The sequence below is a fragment of the Urocitellus parryii genome, chromosome X, assembly GCF_045843805.1.
Source record: "Urocitellus parryii isolate mUroPar1 chromosome X, mUroPar1.hap1, whole genome shotgun sequence".
NCBI classification, from domain to species: domain Eukaryota; kingdom Metazoa; phylum Chordata; class Mammalia; order Rodentia; family Sciuridae; genus Urocitellus; species Urocitellus parryii.
Genome location: NC_135547.1, coordinates 20,271,331 through 20,285,736, shown reverse-complemented (window position 1 = coordinate 20,285,736; position 14,406 = coordinate 20,271,331). Strand labels below are relative to the sequence as shown.

Sequence of the window (14,406 nt, the reverse complement as noted above, 5' to 3'; positions counted from 1 at the left end):
AGACAAGTGAGCAGGCTGCTGAAGCTGGAGGGGATCTTCTGTGGCCAACCGGTCACCAACCCAGGTGGTCAGTGACCTGGCCATGCTCCAAGGCCAGCAGGGACTCCAGCATTCCTTTGGTTTCACATCCTCTGAACTGAATTAGAGGCAATAATTTCTCAGGAGGTTTCCAAGGAGGCCATGATGCTTAAACTTCCTTTAGCATCCATTTCCCTTTTTCTCCTCATTAAAGATGAGAACATGACATGTGTCCATGGCATGAAATATGCTTCTACTACTAGTCTTGACTCTATGGGGTGTGTATCTTTATGTGTTCTTATACATAATATTTTATCACATGGGTTACAGAATCATCTCGTTTGTGAACAGTTTTTTTTTTTTCTTCAACTGTATTTTCTCCTTGGTTTTTTATTTGTCGATTTTTTTTTTTTTTTTAAGAACTAATGTGCACAGTCCTGGCTTTCATCCCATGAACACCTTAAAAAAAAAAAAAAAACCTATATTCTCTCATGGCTTTGTCATCTGACCTAGGAGCATGAGCATGTTCCCTTATGGTTGAATTTCCGAAGACTGTTTCCTATGGCTGTGCTATAGGTGTCCTGCCGGTTTTCACTTAGGGATTAGTCACATGTTTTCTCTTTGATAACTAATATATGGAGCTTCCAAAGGACTCAGAAATTCGCCATATGCAGATCTAGAGAAAAGCAGTGTCTTCACACTTTTGGTTCGATGCCTATACCACTTTGAATATTATTGCCATTCTTTGAATACATTGTCACGAACTTGTATGTAGATATTCAAGTAGCACAATAAATTTGATCTTAAATTGAATTCACACTGTCTTTCCAACCCCATATTTTTTCTTCCCATTCCTGAGCCATTTTTGTTATCGCCATAAAATAATTTCAGTAGTTGAATTGTACAGATTTTCTTAAACCTTTGAGTTATATCATGTGGCCTGTTCATCACCAAATATCTTAACTATTTTCATCCATAAAAATCTCATTATCTATAGATGCATGACTAAATTCCATGCATATTATGTACATTTACTTATATCTTTATGTTATACAGTTTTATTCTAGACACATTCAGTAGCTTTACATGACTCTCATGTTTTTATCCTAAATTTTTGTCTTATAATTTTATCTTTAAAATCCATGAAGAAAGCAAAATTCAACAAATGCTCAAAGCAGCCATCTCTGGAATCCAGTCATGCAGATGTGTGCTTTGAGAGGACATCAAGGTATCTGTATTCCCACCTTTCACATTCAAGACTTTCATTCAAGTGTGCTTATTGAAATAGAAATAAAAGGACGAAAGATAGAAACTGGGCAAGTAACACAGACCTGTAATCCCAGCAGCTCCCAGGGCTGAGGCAGGAGGATCCCAAGTTCACAGCCAGCCTTAGGAACTTCACAAGACCCTGTCTCAAAATAAACAAAAATTAAAAGGCCTGGGGGTGTCTCCGTGGTGGAAGGGTCCCTGGGTTCAATCATCCTTGGTCCCACCAGAAAAGAAAAAGAACAGAAAACTAAGCATAAAATAGTTCGATCAAAAATATCACCTTCAGACATACTCTCACACAGACCGTGATCACAAATATAAAGCGTTTAAAAATTGTGTGTTTATATAAATGGATGTACCCACACACAACTAACATTCAATTTCTGATTAGATATAATTTTATATATTTTAACTTTATACAAAGTCTTCAGTATCACCTTGTACCACTGACATATATCCACTTCTTTTTTATTTCAAGACACAATCTTTGCTTCTTCACAATCCACATTATACAACAGCGTCTACCAAATGAAGTAATGGCAGAGCAATGTCACCGCGGAAGGCAATAACTTTATTTTATTTTATTTTTTTTTTAGATTGTGAAATATTTTAGTAGTTATCATGATCACATGACATATACATATAAAATATTAGGACATTAAAAAGTTCAGATTAAAAGACTTAAACATATGCTTAAGGCAATAACTTTAAAAAATTCATGATCATATTCAATTGTTTGCACTGTCCACTAGTGTCTAATTTGCATTTTTTGAAATTGACAATAATAATTGAATTCCTTTTCCACCTGTTTTTATTTTTATTTGGTACCTGGGACCGAACGAACCCTTCGGAGATCAACCACTGACTTGAGTCATATCCTCAACACTTTTTATATTTTCTTTTTAGTCAGGGTCTTGATAAATTGCTGAGACTGGCTTTGAACTATTCTCTTGCCTCAGTCCCTGAGCTGCTGGGATTCCAGGTGTGCGCCGCTCAGGCTCCATGCTTTTAAGCCAATGCTCCCTTAGAAGAAGTGATTCCTGTCCCAGATAGGTAATCTGACTTGTCTCCAGGTGTCTCAGTTACAGGTAATGAGACATTCAGGCGTGCCTGAGACCTTCAAAAGCACACCTGTTCGTGCAACACGCCACAAGGACTGGCTTATTTTGACACCGTGGCCGTGCCACAACATGGGATGCTTGGCTCCTAGCACAGCGAGACCAAGTGGACGCCTGCTAACTCTTGCACCAAGAGGCGCAAACAACAGAGAAGTGCCCAGCAGGACCTGCATTTCACTACCCACAGATTCCTGCAAACCTACCCACACCAGGTAGAGACCTCTGCTTGCCATATGACAGTGGGTCACAATCTGCTGGCAGCCGCTGGACTACTACTGGCCTCTCGCTTCTTCCGGTTCCTTTCAAGATACTGCCAACGTTCACACTATGGTAAGGCAGTAGAGGTAGGGCTCAGTGGAGCACACTTGTAATCTCAGCACTGTGGGAGGCTAAGGCAGGAGGAACTCAAGTTCGCAGAAAGTCAGAGGAAGCCATGTGCACCGCACCCAAAGAACCCACTCAAAGATAAATGCAGGCCCTATGGTGCATTCCTCTCTGTTTTCTTCCTTTTGGAACGCAACCCAGCAGGCCCTTATGTGAGGTCACTATGCTATGGTGCGAGGATCCCTGGGAGCTTCTGGCAGAGTTTAACAGTCTTTTCCTAATGGACATTCAGCAGCATTTGCTGTGCTTGGTAGAACTCTCAGATCAAACAAAATTTGCTGGAAGCAGAGACCTATCTCAGATGAAGTCAAAAGGGGAGTGCATGGAACTCTTTGTCCCTGATCTTTTCCAGAGGAATTTAAAGCCCTTGAGGCTTGGGTTCACAAATCCTATTCTACTACTCGGCACTCTTCTCCTTTTCCTGTCTGATTGACGACCAAGAGGCCTCGTGGGCCTGTTTCTTGTGAGGTGGGAGATAAGAACAAACTCCACCAACCGTTTTCTCTAGGCCTGAGAAATCAGCTACACCAGTGTACCTACCTGCTCCTTCTGGGCATGGAGAATTCTTCCTTCTCCCTCCCTCTCCACTTGGCATCCCTGTTTTGAGAGTTGGTTTGAAGTTTGTTTGAAGCTTCGATGTGGAAGATCATTCTTTTGAATGTAGTGAGGTTCAGGAGAGATGCACACGGAGCAGTGAAGGATGAAGTGGGTCTCCCCCTAGCCAGCCGGACCAGCTCCATCAACCTTGGAGATCAACAGGGTGACATGTCACAGGGAGATCAGCCTCATGCCTTGGTAACCCCATTTGGACCTGTGAATATCTTCAGCTAGCCAAAGGTGGACTGGGCTGCAGAATTCAGGGTGGTCTTTGGCACACAATAAGCATACCAGACGCCACTGCATTTCTCCTGTGGTGGACTCATAGCTAATGCATAATGAGTTTAAGACAGGTCTTTTCTTGTGACGCTGGAGATTGAGATTCCACACTGTCAAAAGGAGCTGAGGCTCCTCCCCACGTTGTCCTGTGACAACATCTCCAGGCTGCTGCTGATGCACGCCAGGCCCCGTGACTCTCCAGATTCTATGCTAAGTGAGTGCCAGGGTCCAGGTCTCCCTTGGGGCCTCCAGAGAAGGCACAGAGGCCCACCTTGGAGCCCAGGGTTAGGTCTCTCGACAGGCAGGATCTTTCCCAACGAGTAGGCCTCACTTTAGGAAACTGTAATGACAGGAGTATTCTGAAACTACTTGCAGGTGATGGCAGTAGTGCTCTAAATAGTCCAACAAGCCCAGACAAGGCACTCTTCTCCCACCCTTCCCGTCTCACAAGACTCCACCCAGAGAAAAAAGGCCCAAAGAAACATGGCAGCCTAATATTGTGCACAGTTCAGTTAATGAAGCTCACGATGCTTTTGGTTTCTGTTGGAAACCAAACTGTGGCCTAACCACCACCGTCATCAGGAATCTCGTTTTCTCAGCAATCTTTACTCTTGGTGGTCTTGCAGTTGTGTTGTTTACTCGATTTTACATCTCAAGGGTACCCAAGTACCCTTACATAATCCAGTATAATCAAGTGGTGTGCTTTTGAAGCCGAATATCCATTCTCAGACCGAAAAAAGAAACTTGTGAAAAATCAGGGGCAGGATTAAGGTATCTGTAGGCATCAGGCACCCTGTTTCTTTACTTGGCTTACCATTGCCAATGACAAAATTATCCATTTGCTTGCGAAAATGGTAAGGAAGATTTTACTCAAGAGTATTGGACGTTTTTCTTTCCTTCCTCCCCATTTCTCCCTCCCTCCCTCCCTTCTTTCTTTCCTTCCTTCTTGAACCCAGGGTCTCAGGCATGCTGAGCACATTCTCAACCACCGAGCAACATCCCCAGCCCAAAGGTTCAAATATCAGAAGCCTGCAGGTAGGCCTGGTGGCATGGGATTAGCTGCCTCCCTCTGTTCCCCACAACAACCCACTGCATTTGCCCAGATCAGTTGGGAGAAGTCACATGACTGCGCCTGCGAGGATACATAGTCATAGATTTGTGGAAGGAGAAGCCAGGAAATAGGAAGAATTCACCTGGAAAAAAAATACCAAACTCCTCGCTCTGCCCCTTTTAATCACTTAGAGCTAAACACTGGACATTTCCGACAGCAAATCAGTATTGCTACAGAAAAATGGTAGGGAAATCAGGATTGATTGTAGTAAACTGGCTTTCTGCTTCAGGAAGAACTATGCTAGGCTTCTTCCTTCTCTTCAGTGATGCCATACTACAAGTGAACTAAGTAGAACTCCTTTCATCTATAGAGAATGTACAAGCCTTAGAGCATCTTGTTCTCATGTTATTTTTTATATACCTAATTAAAGGCCATATTTTTTTCTTAAGAAAAGAGCATTGGGCTGGGAATGTTGCTAGATCACCTGCCCGGCATGAGGCAGGCCCCGAGTTCAATCCCCAGGATGCCGATAATAATAACAACGGGAGAAAGAAAAAGACAGGATTAACTTTGAACACACGAAGACCGAATTATAGCCAAGGAGCACAGTGATGGAGACCAGTACGTGGGAAATCACTAGGAGGTGACGTCAAGGGTAGGGGGAGCCTTGCTAAAGTGACTCAATAAGAGTCTAGTTACAACTGGGCTAGGCAGACCCAAGAAAGGGCCCTAACCTAAGTCTCCTCAAAGAGCAAGCTCAGAGGAATCTGCAAAGTTTGGTCAAGGAAATGACCAGTATTCAGGCTCTCAAGAAGTCCTGCTCCATTTATTGGGTTACACTAGGTCTATGTCAATTGGGAGGCAACTGCTGGTTTGGGTCCCTAGGAGGAACGTTTTGATCTCTCTCATCTCTGTGTGACATACAGTCCCTCACATTGAAAACCATGATATATATTTTGGTTGGACACAATACCCTTATTTTATTCATGAAATTGTATGTGGTGCTGAAGATAGAACCCAGTGCTTCACACGTGCTAGGCAAGTGCTCTACCCCTGAACCACACCCCCAGCCCTGAACAGTATGTTTTCAAATACGAATCAATCCCAAATCCAGCGTGTTCAGAGTTTGTCCCATAATTCATCTTTTTACACTGGAACACAGGAAGTTTCTCATATTATTAGTTTTGTGCCCTCTATTTTTAAAGATTTCATTTCATTTTAGGTTATATTTCTTCTCATTTGCCAAGCAATGTTATTATTCCTTGTTGCTTTTTTCAGAAAACAACAAATCATTGAAACAAATGACAAACATTACTTAACAGGTAATAAGAACATGTTTTAAAAAAATTTTTTTTGTAGTTGTAGATGGACAGAATGCCCTTATTTTATTTGTTTATTTATATGTGGTGCTGAGGATGGAACCCAGCGCCACGCATGCTAGGCAAGCGCTCTGCCACTGAGCTACAGCCCCAGCCTCCCGAAAATACGTTTTTAAACAGGTAAAAGTTTCAGATCTGATTCATTTTTGTTCATGGTTGGCTTTAACGTTGGACCACGACTTCATCTCCCTCTACTGAAAACAAAATATAAAAGATGAAATCCTCTCCTTTCATATATCAAAGAATTTGCATGAGACAAACAAACTACCAAGTGAAAAAGTCTATGGGGGCTGGATGCATTGACAAATGCCTGTAATCCCAGCAGCTCTCGAGGCTGAGGCAGGAGGATCACGAGTTCAAAGCCAGCCTTAGCCACTTAGTAAGGCCCAAAGGAACTTAGCCAGATCTCATCTCAAAATAAAAAATAAAAAGGGCTGAGGATGTGCTCCTGGGTCCAATCCCCAGTACAAAAAAAAAAAAAAAATTAAAAATAACAACAACAGGGGCTGGGGATGTGGCTCAAGCGGTAGCGCGGTCGCCTGGCATGCACGGGGCGCTGGGTTTGATCCTCAGCACCACATACAAATAAAATAAAGATGTGTCCACCAAAAACTGAAAAATAAATATTAAAAAAATTCTCTCTCTCTTTTAAAAAAAATAACAACAACAACAAAACTAAAACAAAACAAAATAGCCGGGCATGATGGCACATACCTGTGATCCCATCAACTTGCCTGTAATTCCAGTGATTTGTTTGGCTGAGGCAGTAGGACAGCAAGTTTGAGGCCAGCTTGAGCAACTTAGTGAGACCCTCTCAAAAGAAAAAATAAAAAGGTCTAGGGATGTGGCTCAGTGGTTCATCACCCCTGGGGGTTCAACCCAGGGTACCCTCCCCCTAAAAAGAAGAGTGTGAGTACAAATGAAATTAGAGACCCACTCATGAATATAAGCGTAAAAATTCTAGTATCTTAGTAAAATGAATTCAGAATTATGTAAAAGAAAATAAAATGACCAGGTTGTATTCACCTCATGAGCACAAGGGAGGATAACCTGTAAAAGGAATACTTGTCACTCCCTGATTTTCCAAGAAAAGGAGAGAAGTATATGGTCATCTCAATAGGTTCAGAAAACCAACAACAGATTTGGTAAATCTGAATAGCAGCCAGGTGCGGTGGCGCATGCTTGTAATCCCAGCAGCTTGGGAGGCCCAGACAGGAGGATGGTGAGTTCAAAGCTAGCCTCGGTAATGGCGAGGTGCTTAGCAACTCAGTGAGACCCTGTCTTTAAATAAAATACAAAATATACGGCTGGGGGTGTGGCTCAGTGGTTAAGTGCTCCTCCTGGCACAAAACAAAACCCAAGAGCATTCACAGTATAAGTTTTAATGAAGCCATGAACATAAAGGAATTTCCATAATCAGATTATTGTTATCAACTTGTCATGCTGCGTGAAAAACTACTTTTCAACTCCACTCGACAACTAGTTTGTAACTTGGTTTAAAAGAAGAACTTTAACTATCACTCACCAATCTGCAAGTATGCTGTTGTTTTCCAGGTCTTGCAAGGACTCTCCAGCGTCTGTCATGGGCTTTGGGCCATGTCGGAGGCTCGACAAATCCTGTCTCTTCCATGTTTAGGGGTAAATTCACTGAGGAGGCTGCTAGTTTCTCCTCCCCATGCATCTCATCCTCAAGGAGCCTCGCCTGAGTGTATTTATACCCTGATAGCAAGTCCGCAAGGCAGAAATGGAAGTACACAAGACCCCGCCGAGGCCTACGTTGACAATCGGCTCACCATTGACAGACTCCACATTTCTTTTCCTTCAATATGCAGGGTGGAACTCAGAGGCACTCTATCACTGACTACATACCCAGTCCTGTTTACGTTTTCTATTTTGAGACATTTTCTCTTTAGGGTCTTGCTAAATTGCTGAGGCTGGCTTCCAACCCATGATCCTCCTGCCTCAGCCTCCGGAGTCGCTGGGATGACAAGTGCCACCACACCAGGCTCAGACTCAATCTTCTGACGGAAGGAGCTGAAAATTCACATTTCAAGGGCTTGGACACACGGAAAGGAACAATTAGGGCATTTACACACTCAGTGTACTTTAGGCACCTAAGAAACCTACGCCCAAGTGTAATGGTCAGTGAGGAAATAGCAAAAGAATTCCTTTCTCAGCTGTAAAAGTAGATGTTTACTCAATCACAATTCTACTGCAGAGATTCCTGCAGGCAATGAAGAAAGAAAAATGGAATTGAAGCATTAGGATTATTAAAAAAAATTAAAATATCACATATAGCCAGGTGTGGTGAAGCATGCCTGTTATCCCAGCGACTTGGGAAGCCGAGGCAGGAGGATCACAGGTTGGAGACCAGGCTCATCAACTTAGCAAGACCCTGTCTCAAAGCAGAAAAATAAAAAGAACTGGGGATGTACCTCCGTGGTCAATTGCCCCAGAACAAAAATCATAGAATAAAATGTCCTGTATAACTATAGATACATAGAAGACAATGTATCAAAACTGTCTAGGTATAAGATCAATACAAAGCAAACTGAATTCCTTTTTTTTTTTTTTTTTTTGGTTCTGGGGATTGAACCCAGGGGTGCTTAACTGGTGAGCCACATCCCTATCCCTTTTGACTATTTAATTTTGAGATAGGGTCTCACTGAGTTTCTTAGGGCCTCACTAAATTGCTGAGGCTGGCTTTGAACTTGTGATCCTCCTGCCTCATCCCCTGGAGCCCCCAGGATTACAGGCGTGCGCCATCACGCCCGGCTCCAAATATACGTTTTTTAACCTAAAATCCCGGTTACCTTTCATCTCAAGTGTTCAGATAAGCTTTCCTGAGTTATTGTAGTTTGAGGTCATTGCAAACATCATCAACTATTCTTCAGAATATGTAATAATTTTAATTTTGCTTCTTAGCTTTTGCATTTCTTAGAATAAGCATCCCAAAATGACCAGCCACATTAGCCATGTAAAGGGAAGTACAGAGAGGTCACAAGTAAGGCCCACTGGAGGAGACAAGGACTTGGAAACCTAGAGTATCTTGATTTCTCCTGTTTTCCCTGCTCAGTTAGAGACACAAATATTCAAAATCTCAAATGGCCAACAAGTTGAAACTTACAACAGTGACTTCTGTACTGCACACATTTGTCCTTTACTGGTCCTCACATTACAAAAATGTTGATGCCTTCTTAAATACACAGCCTATCAAGGACAAATGGAAACGCTTGATCCCAACTCCCGCTTTCCCGAAGGGAACTACTATTAGCAGCTTGATGAGTGTGTTTGTTTAAATATTGTAAAAGTGAATAAAGAGGGCTGGGGTTGTGGCTCAGTGGTAGAGCGCTCCCTAGCACGTGCCAGGCGCTGGGTTCGATCCTCAGCACCACATAAAAATCAATTTAAAAATGAAGGCATTGTGTCCAACTACAACTAAATTTTTTTTTTAAAACTGAATAAAGAACTGATATTTAATTAAATAGACTTAGCCTGCATCTCAGTGGCCAGCACAGTGCTCAAAACACATGCCCACATATACTAAACATTTCCATTTTTTCAAATCAATACAGGTTATAATATACATGGAGTTTGATGTCCTGGGGCTTTTTGTTTGGTTTGGTTTGGTTTGGTTCTGGGATTGAACCCAAAGGCATTTAACCACTGAACCACAGCCCCAGCCCCTTTTATTTTTTTAAAATGTTTTTTTAGAGGCTAGGGTTGTGGCTCAGCAGCAGAGCCCTCACCTAGCAAGTGCAACGCCCTGGGTTCGATTCTCAGCACCACATAAAAGCCAATTTAAAAAATAATAAAAGCATTGTGTTCAACTACAACTAAAAAATAAAATATAAAAGAAATTTAAAAAATTTTTAGTTGTTTATTCATTTATTTTTTAATGCAGTGCTAGGGATCAAACTAGTGCCTCACACATGCTAGGCAACCACTGACACTGAGCTACAACCCCAGCCCCTTATTTTTTATTTTAAGACAAGGTCTCCCTAAGTTGCCTGGGGACTCGCTCAATTGCTGAGGCTGGCCTTGAACTTGTGATCCTCCTGCTTCAGTCTCCCAAGTTTCTGGGATTACAGGCATGCATCACCATGCTGAGCAAATTCTTTTTTTTTGTTTGTTTGTTTAAGAGTTACATTATAATATTGGAATTCATTATGCTTACCATAACGGTACCATGGATTCTTGACTGAACACTGGATGATAAGCACTTTCCAATAACATTAAATATTCATGGGAAACCTGACAGTTTTCTTATGGGTAAATCTTATAGTATTCCTTTATGGTTGCTCAAATCCTAACACTTATCTTGAAAAAAATGCACAAATGGGGCAAATATATAGCAGTCAAATGATCGTCTTCAGTCAAGAAGCTTAATAAAGCAAACTATTGGAAGCACTCTAAAAACTTACAAAGTTAGCTGCTTGGCTTGGAGGTATCTCATTCCCTTTTCTGAATCCATGTTGGTGTGTGTTGAACTTCAATTATCCATGCATGTAATAAGAAGAGAATGATAGGCTTTTGATTTATTTATTTATCTGTGGTGCTGGGGATTGAACCCAGGGCCTGTGCTTTCTACGAAAGCGCTCCACCAACTCAGCTATATCCCCAGCCCAAGAGAGGCTTTTTAAAAAATTCCGTTTTCCTCATATTCACCAAGTGGGACGCTTTGATCCTGAAGTTCCAATTTTGTTTTTCCATCCCTAAGTCCAGTTGTGAACAACTCCCTTCATGAGGACTTGGAGTAGGATTTCAGTCTTTCCAGAGGCTTAAGAAAACCAAGTGTTAGGGCCTGGAGCTATAGCTTAGCAGTAGAGGACCTTGTCTAGTTCATGTGAAGCCCTGGGTTGGATCCTCAGCACCACATACAAATACATCAAATACAGGTATTGTGTCCGTGTACAACGAAAATAATAACAAAAAAAAAAAAACAAACAAAACTACATGCTATAGCAGAACCTGGACAATGGACATTCTGCCACTCTCCCTTGCCACTCTTGCAAAGAAGCCTCAGTGGTCCTCTTTGGTGCCAACTTTCTACTTCCTGTGGAGTGTGGCTGTGTGTTCACTAAGTCGCAGGCACAGAGAACAATACTTGCTCTCATGGAATGAACGGTGTTATGTCCCAAGCCTCAAGGGTGTCATCTTCCTTAGGAGAAGGCCAACAGCTAAAGAACCCATTTCTGTCCCTTAGAAAAAGAAGGATGCCCAGACTCCTCCCCCGCAAAAAAAAAAAAAAAAAAAGGATCTGAGTGATTTACTCCAGGCTTTCCTTCACTGGGGAGACTGTCCCATTCCCTGGCTTCCCGCCTTTGTCCAGAGCTCCTGATCTGAAGTCAAGGAGGCCTACCCAGGACTACTAGGGTCCACTCACTTTCACAAAAGGCCCAACCTTTTTCAGCTGCTGGGCCTCAGGGAGTCCCCTCACAATTTGGGGTTCTGTCAAACTACTTCCTCTTGGTGGCAGTACTGCCTTGGGAAAGCTGCTTAGACCTGCTTCCCAGGCCCCTGGACTCCCACCCACTTGACTTAAAAAAAAAAAAAAAAGCCAGTCACCCAAAGACAAAAGAGCCAGAAAGGAAGCTGCCTAGGGAGCTTGCCTTGTTTGGGGAAATGCTGCTTCTGGCCTCACTCTGAAATCCACCTGAGGACTAAATCACCCAGAGCATCAACTGCTCTTTGTCTTTCAGGAATTCCATTTGCACTCTACCAAGCCTTTGCAGATCTGCTCTCCTTCCTTCATCCTGGATTCCCAACATTTCCTCAAGTTATTTGCTTCCAAGAGAGCAATTTTCAGAGGTCCGGGGTAAGAAGGTGAAAAAGCAGATGCAAATAAGGGCCTAGAGAATTAAAACCCTGGGCCCCAGGTCAGGTGACTTGTCTCATGGCCATTTTCTCTGGGAGGCCTCCATTTTCTGACCTGAGCCTTTGGCTTTGTGTTTCAAATGGAAGTTGTAGCACCTGAAGAGAAGGGGCCAGTGGGTTCTCATATCCAAATTCCACAGTATGTACCTCTCAGACTGACGCATATTCTTGAACTCGCATAAATTCTGGTCAAGAAGCTGATGAGTTTTCCCCACGGTTTCATCATTTAGCAGTGCAATACAAGCACAGTCCCTTCAAGTAAGTCATTATGTGACCTTTAATGACATTATTGTGTATGCATGTCCCACTCACTTAATCCTGGGGGCCAGTCTTAGTGCTTTAGCATAAGCAAGATATACTACTGCTTGCATAGAATTTAGAAAAATCACCAAATGCCGATCAAGAGTAAAAGTGCCAGTCACCAAGAACGCTTTCCATATTCACTCCCATTCTTATTTATAGTGACACACTACACTAAATTTACAATTAAATTGGATTTATATATGCATCATTTCTTAAACCTCAAATTTTCATTTCTGATTCCAGGCACACTGAAATCATTCTGAAAAGTTTGCAAGACCTGGGTTTTAGACAATACAATATTTCCAAAGACTTTCTAGGTTGACCCATGCATGAAAGAATATTAGATTCTCATCTAATTGTTCAAAATTTATATATAGGACATAAAATACTTGTAATACTGCGACTCAACAATTTTCAGTCCTGCCTTACCTAATCATTGCTATGGTGAGATTTATATACTTAGACATAAAATATCTAAAATACATGTACACATAATAACATATATATAAACAGGCACTGTGTATTCTGTCTCAGAACACTAGGGTTCCTTTTTTCATCTACTTTTCAGAATGTATACCAAATTTTTATCTTTTTCTGGGTAAACTGGAGAGCAAACAGAATTCAATAAATGAAGGTTGATAGTGGCATTTCTCTGGAAAATATGATTTCAAGGGTTCTAACTACATGTGCACAAAAAGGTATTCATGAGGGGCTGGATCCATTAATTAGCTTGATTGTGGTCATCCTTTCACCATGTAAATACGTCTCAATACATACTGTATACTTGAAATTCTCCAATTTTCCCTTTCTGATCAAACCTCAATAAAGCTGGGAAAAGTATACTGGTTTGAAAATTAAGTAGTCACCCTATCAGCTCAAGTATCTACTCAAGATCAGGAAGGACCAAAATTTAGCAGATGTTTTGGTTTTAAGGGGACGTTTCAAACAAGAAGAAACTGCGATTTCTCAAATTCCATCACCCACATGCCTGTCCTAAGAAAACTTTGAAATGGATGCATTCAGACTCTTTACGTGAAGCTATCATCTTCATTAACATCTGCTAATAGAATTGTTTAGACAAGAAGACATTAATACGTTGGTTGAGAATTTCAACCAACTCACATCAAGTGTAACATGGACCATGATCATCAACATGTAACTTCAAAATGTTTCCACACTTATGCACTAGGATGCATGTTTGCTTCTCCTTAAACCAACTGGATGCACACTGGGTATAGTTCCCATCAAGTCTTTGGGACACATGCACATAGGCACAGATTTCTGAGTGCTTAGGAATGTTTTTGCAGTTTACTTTTCTATATTTTTTTTTTGTGTGTGTGTGTGTGTGTGCCAGGGATGGAACCCAGGCCTTGTGCACACTAGGCAAGGGCACTACCACCTGACTTCCATTCCCACATTCCCAGGCAACTTCGAGATTTCTAGTTCAAGAAATCTATCAAAATTTACCTGCTGCTGGCAAAGCATTCAACATTTGAGAAACTATTAATGGACAGTACATGGTACCTCAATCCCGGTAAGAAGAAATAATCAAAATGGCGTTGCCATCATTCTTTCGTCTTTGCAGGTATAATACCTACTTTTAAAAAGCAAAGTTCAAATTCCCTGGTACCTGGAGCGTTCAAAGAAGCTCCCTCCATCTGTAGCCTGAACACTTTAAAAATATTATGAAATATTCGCTGGAATACTAACGTATATTTAAAATTTTTGCCTCTTTTTGCATTTCGAGAAAGAATCATGCTTCTTTACAATGTACCTGGTAGGACCGCCAAGAATGAAGAAGTGAAGCGAGGTCACAGGTCACGGATGCCACCTCCAGCAGCCCGGGGCTTTGAAAATGTTGGTTCGTCTTCATCCTCTTGCCTTGGTTTGGGTCCCCATCTGCTTGTGGGTGTTCTGCTGTCCCAGGAGAAGCGCTGACCCTTCTTGGCCTGGCTGGGTTGCTCCACACCGCTTCAAGGCCCTCCCAGCTCCAAGCCATTTAGGTGTACCTGAGACCCCGGGCAAGCACATGGAGCCTTTCTCTAAGCCACCTGCTATTGTCCTGCCCTCCGTCCCCTGACCCTCCGACCTAAAAGGGCCAGGGCCCCACTCTTGTGGAGACCACGTGTCA

General features: G+C 42.1%; 1 long non-coding RNA gene across 2 annotated transcripts in view; it reads right to left on the bottom strand.

Moving 5' to 3' along the window:
- The window catches only part of LOC144250798 (uncharacterized), a 45,793-nt gene extending 31,660 nt beyond the window's left edge, over positions 1–14,133 (bottom strand). For both annotated transcript variants that reach the window (XR_013342573.1, XR_013342574.1), the window contains exons 1-3: positions 14,050–14,133; positions 3,330–3,533; positions 1,350–1,426 (exon numbers count right to left, since the gene is read on the bottom strand). This is a non-coding gene — a long non-coding RNA (uncharacterized LOC144250798). The remainder of the gene's footprint in view (positions 1–1,349; positions 1,427–3,329; positions 3,534–14,049) is intronic.
- Positions 14,134–14,406: the final 273 nt, after the last annotated feature.